This window comes from Vulpes vulpes, chromosome 8 (genome assembly GCF_048418805.1).
Source record: "Vulpes vulpes isolate BD-2025 chromosome 8, VulVul3, whole genome shotgun sequence".
Classification (NCBI taxonomy): Eukaryota; Metazoa; Chordata; class Mammalia; order Carnivora; family Canidae; genus Vulpes; species Vulpes vulpes.
This window is the reverse complement of record NC_132787.1, coordinates 77383289-77389288: the sequence shown is the minus strand read 5'-3', so window position 1 is coordinate 77389288 and position 6000 is coordinate 77383289. Positions and strand designations below refer to the sequence as shown.

At 43.4% G+C, this 6000-nt stretch overlaps 1 non-coding gene across 1 annotated transcript; it reads left to right on the top strand.

The window, feature by feature from the left end:
• Positions 1–3992: 3992 nt before the first annotated feature.
• LOC112916921 (U5 spliceosomal RNA) lies at positions 3993–4109 on the top strand. Its single transcript, XR_003234377.1, has one exon. It is a non-coding gene; the product is annotated as a U5 spliceosomal RNA (small nuclear RNA).
• The last annotated feature ends 1891 nt before the right edge of the window (positions 4110–6000 follow it).

Sequence of the window (6000 nt, the reverse complement as noted above, 5' to 3'; positions counted from 1 at the left end):
GAAATTCTTTTGTTCCTTGATTAAGCTCTCCTCAATTACCCAACATGAGTATGCCATCAAATCCTGCTGGGAGACACCTGGGTTGCTTAGTGGTTGAGTTTCTACCTTTGGCTCAGGTCATGATCCTGGGGTCCTGGGATCAAGTCCTGCATCAGGCTCCTCACAGGGAGCCTGCTTCTCCCTCTGCCTGTGTCTCTGCCTCTCTCTCTGTCTCTCATGAATAAATAAGTAAAATCTTAAAAAAAAAAAAAAAGAAAGAAAGAAAAAGAAAACGACAGAAAGAAAGAAGAAAAATATCCTGCTGGGGATCCTGATACTGAAGGATTAAGGGTGATTTTTTAAAAACTGATTATTTTTGGGTACCTGGGTGGTTCTGTTGGTTAAGTCTGCCTTTGGCTCAGGTCATGATCTTGGGTTCCCAGGATCAAGCCCCACTGTGGGCTCCCTTTTTAGCGGAGACTCTGCTTCTCCCTCTCCCTCTGCCCTTCCCCCAGCTTGTGTGCACTTTCCCTCACTCTCAAATAAATAAAATCTTTTAAAAAATAAATATAAATACAGATTTTTAAAACTTTTCTGTATTTTCCAAACTTTTCACAATGATCATTTTTGTTTTGTGTTTATGAGTTTTTAAAATGTCATCAAGAGGGAATCCCTGAGTGGCTCAGCAGTTTAGCGCCTACCTTCGGCCCAGGGCGTGACCCCGGAGTCCCCTGCATCAGGCTCCTTGCATGGAGCCTGCTTCTCCCTCTGTCTGTCTCTCATGAATAAATAAATAAAATCTTTAAAAAAATGTTATCAAGAAACATACAAATCTGTTTGTTGAGGGTCAACTTGAGCAACTAGTGCTCTAAGGGGAACATTTTTGGAAATACTGGTACAAATCATGTCTAGAAGTTACTCCCAAAACCTGTAACGCTTATCTCTGGGTAGTGGGGTATAAGTGTGGCTTCTTTTCCTATTCCTCCTATATAATATGCATTTTTACAATGAGTGTGTGTCATGTTTACAAAAAGATAAATCTTTAAAATGAATTTCTGGGGAAATGTGCACATTTTACCGCTTGAATACAAAAGACAGTACAGACACCTGGGTGGCTCTGCAGTTGAGTGTCTGCCTTTGACTCAGGGCCTCATCCTGGGGTCCAGGGGATCGATCCTGGGGTCTGGGGGACAAGTCCACATTGGGATCCCTGCATGGAGCCTGCTTCTCCCTCTGCCTATGTCTCCGCTTCTCTCTCTCTGCTCTCTGTCTCTCATGAATAAATAAATAAAATATTTAAACAAACAAACAAACGGACAGTTAATCCTTTCTGTAAATGGCCAGAGAGTAAATGTTTTAATGTTTGCCAGCCAAGAGGCAAAATTGAGAATTAGGTAGGCATTCACATAATGAGAGAAAATAAATTTCCACAAAATTTTATTGACAAAATTCACAGTGTACTAATAATGATCAAGTGCATTTTTTAAATATGGGGCTGCTAATGAAAAGAATGGAATTCTTTTTTATTTTGGAAATAACATGTCACTTAATTAGGGCTCAAAGTTAATGTTTCCTATCATCCAAATTGCAACTTTTCATCTGTTAATACTGATCTGTAACAAGTTATTACCTATTGCCTCTTTGAAAACGTTTTCTAATACAGTTACTAATACTGATATATTAATCCACAAGCATATGATTTAATTGAGTATATTCATTGTTATATAATTAGATTCTTCTCCTTTTGGCTTTTTAGTATGTCATTACACTGCAGACTAATCATTTCTAATTGAAGATTATGTGGAAGATTCTCAATTGCACGAATTTTGAAATATGGAAGTGTTCCTTCCACTTGCACTGATGTCTGACAAACTGCTGGAACTGTATGTAATTTGAGCTCAGAAAATATATCTGCTACAAATTTATGTAGGAATGACATCTTGCATATTTTATTTTTGACAGCACAGGAATTGTAAAAAGTAACTTGATACTACTTGTGACTCAAAATTTGTTAAAACAATTCCATCAGAGAATTATTTTTTTTTTAATTTTTATTCATTTATGATAGTCACAGAGAGATAGAGAGGCAGAGACACAGGCAGAGGGAGAAGCAGGCTCCATGCACCCGGAGCCCGACGTGGGATTCGATCCCAGGTCTCCAGGATCGCGCCCTGGGCCAAAGGCAGGCGCCAAACCACTGCGCCACCCCGGGATCCCTCCATCAGAGAATTAATTTCACATATAAACACCATTTTGTCTTGTTATTTTATGTTGACTTCATTAAGAAACAATATCAAGGGGCACCTGGGTGGCTCAGTCAGTTAAGCATCTGACTGTTGGTCTCAGCTCAGATTTTGACCTCTGGGTCATAAATTCAAGTCCCGCATTGGGCTCCATGCAAGGCATAGGGCCTACTTAAAAAATAACAACAAAAGCTAACTTTCAAAGTCATTCGGTGTTTGATAAGAGTAGTTGAGGGCAGTTATTGTTTAGAAAAATTTCAGGGATCCCTGGATGGCTCAGTAGTTTAGCCCCTGCCTTTAGCCCAGGGTGTGATCCTGGGGTCCTGGGACTGAGTCCTGCATTGGGATCCCTGCATGGAGCCTGCTTCTTTCTCTCATTCTCTCTATGTCTCTCATGAATAAATAAATAAATTCTTTAAAAAAAAGAAAAAGAAAAATTTCAATCTCAGCCCCAAGCTCAAAAAGATTGCCAACTGCTAACGATGGTAGGATAAGTCAAGATGCTCAGTGTCTAGTTCTGATGAAAATTTCCAGAACTGACGATTTTTAAGTCCATGAGAATGAACAAAGTTCACCATTGACACTATGGGTTCATGAATATATGACAGATTCAAGTATTTTCTACAAAGTATCTGCCAATGAATAATACAATGAATAACCCTACGCTTTAAACACTTGAAATTTTCACAAGCTTTGTAAATTTGCCTTTCTAAGCCTTTTTCCACTCTGCATATATTTTTATTACCATCAGTGGTAACATATTAGCAGATTCCATGTCAGGTTGTAGTGAATTAGTGTTTTCTCAGCTTCTTTTGAAATATTTTTGCCTGCAGTTGTCCCATGCAGACTATTCAGAAAGTCTAATTCTTCAGTAATTGTAAACTCTGCATTGGCTCCCTGAATAAACAGCTACAACTGAGCAGTATTAAAACATTTACCGTATCATCAAGCCAAGGAAAATCACTCAGAATCATGTGACTTGTTTTTAAATTGATTACTCATATTTCTGCCAATGTTTTCAAATCTTTGAGCAACTGTTTTTGCCAAAACACTAATAAGTTTTCTTTTTTCTTTAAGTAATCTCTTCCTACACCCAATGGAGGGCTCAAACTCACAACCCTGAGATCAAGAGTCACATGCTCCTCTGATTGAGTCAGCCAGGTGCCCCCAATAAACACTAGTAGCCTTTTGTTTTTTAAGACTTTATTTATTCACGAGAGACACAGAGAGAGAGAGGCAGAGACACAGGCAGAAGGAGAAGCAGGCCTCCTAGGGGGAGCCTGGGGAGCCCAATGTGGGACTCAATCCCAGGACCCCAGGTTCACGCCCCCGGCCAAAGGCAGGCACCAAACCACTGAGCCACCCAGGGATCCCTCAACACTAATAGTCTTAAATACATTTTAGGTTTTGCAAGCCAAGAGGCAGACTCGTACATAGATTATGTAGGTATTAACTTCTTATGTACTTATTTTTTAATGATAAAAATAAAATTATTTTGGGGAAAACTACCATGTTTCCTTACTTGACAAGGGTAAATCCCACCTCTGTGGAATTCAGTTGTTAAAATGAATGGCCACGGGCAGCTGGGGTGGCTCAGCGGTTTAGCACCGCCTCTAGCCCAGGGCCTGATCCTGGATATGCGGGATGGAGTCCCACCTCCGGCTTCCTGCATGGAGCCTGGTTCTCCCTCTGCCTGTGTCTCTGCCTCTGTCTCTGTGTCTCTCATGACTAAATAAATGAAATCTTTAAAAATAAAAAATATATAAATGAATACTCTGGTTTCTCTTCAGATCGTATAAATCTTTCACCTTTTACTAAGGATTTCCATGGAGAGGAACAATTCTGAGTCTTAACTCAATTTTTTGAGGCCCTATTTTAAACAAGGCTATAAAAAAAAAATAAACAAGGCTATCTATAAAGTATAAAGAAAGATGCCTGGGGGGATCCCTGGGTGGCTCAGCAGTTTGGCACCTGCTTTTGGCTCAAGGTGTGATCCTGGAGTCCCGGGATCAAGTCCCGCGTCGGGCTTCCTACATGGACCCTGCTTCTCCCTCTGTGTCTCTCCATCTCTCTGTGTGTCTACCACGAATAAATACATAGAATCTTAAAAAAAAAAAAAAAAAAAAAGAATGGCCACTGCTACAGTTTACCCATGTCATCTGTATACAACCACCAATTAGCATGAATATCAGGGTGTCCAAATGACTTGGTTTTCTTTTAATCCCACTAAGTCAGCAATCACTTCATACCATGCCAAAGCAGAAAAATCACCAAAAACAGGCCAATAAGTGTTCACTGTTAGAGGGCTTCTTGTTGATTTAATGGTGATATTTACATGGATTATAATTCTCTAGCTTGGAGTCTATTTGCTATAGCAAACAACTTCATGAGCTCCAACTCTCAAACTAGCGAATGTTTTCTAACTCGACACTTTAAAAAACTTATTTATTTATTCATGAGACACACAGGCAGAGAGGCAGAAACATAGGCAGAAGGAGAAGCAGCCTCCCCCGGACCCCAGGATCATGACCTGAGCCAAAGGCTGACGTTCAACCACTGAGCCACCCAGGTGCCCCTAACTCACACTTTTAAAACAAACCCTTATTTGACCAGGAACACACACCTTTAAACACATGGCTCTAAAAATCATTGTTTGCACATTCTAAAATTTATTTTTTTTCATCCTAACATTGTCATATGCTAAGACATAAAGAGAATTTCATTGTCACCGTGTGATTTTGCTAATACTTAGTGGTAGTAGCCCGCAAGTTTATAAAAAGTAACTTTGGAGCTTCAGTCATGGCCAGCCAGAAGACAGCTTTTCCTCCTTCACAGTGAAATAAGTCAGTGTTTTGGGAAGCACTGTCCAGTTGTATGCAACCTCCCCCCTCCCACATTGCCGCTGGATAAGGAGCCTGAAATTTGATTGTATTTCATCAGAAGGACTTTCGCTAGTATGAAAAGACATCACTTCCTTTTCTCCTTGGTTAGCTGACACATGACAGGAAGGCTGGGGGCTCTTTGTGATACTCTGACGATCCTTTCCGGGAAACCCCTTCTGCGGGGATACTTTAGTGCATCACAAGGCTTGTCCAGTCTCCACACTTCATCAAGTTTTCCTTTATACGCCCATCTCATCAGCAGAGCTATCCTGGAGGTTTAGGATTCTTACTCCTACGGAGCTAGTGAGTGAGAAGTAAGGCCTCAAGCCAGGTCTTTGCGTGCTGTCTGGCTTTTCACGACCGACCGCCACTTGATAGGAGAAAGGAGGTGGGGAAAGACGCCTAAGTCTGGGCGTGGGCTGGGGGTGAGGCACGTGGACACACCTGACGACACACCTCAGCTCCTGTGCCATTCTGCGCAGGGCCAGCCCCACCTGGCAATGACGCCCCTCTGCCCCCGTCAATTCCTAGTTATATCAGCATCTTCACTGTAAGTCCGGTGCATTGCAAACTCCCAGTAAGTAGACCCCTGGCGCACGCAGCCGCGAGCAGCCGGCAGCCGGCACTGCAGTTGCCTTGGCACCAGCTCCGGGAGCCCGAGCGGCTGCGGCGCGCGAGCTCCTCGGCGACGAGGCCCGGGCCGCAGCCGCTCCGCTCGGCGCACGGGAGGCGCGCGTCCGCGAGCCGGGCCACCGGGGCCCCAGGGCGGCGCTCCCGCGGCGCGCTCGGCGGCGGAGTCGGGGTGGGAGGAGCTTGGGCGGGGTGGAGCCTGGACGGCGGGAGCCGCCGAGCGGGGCTGGCGCCCTCGGAGCGGCGCGGCGGGGGTCTCCCGGGCG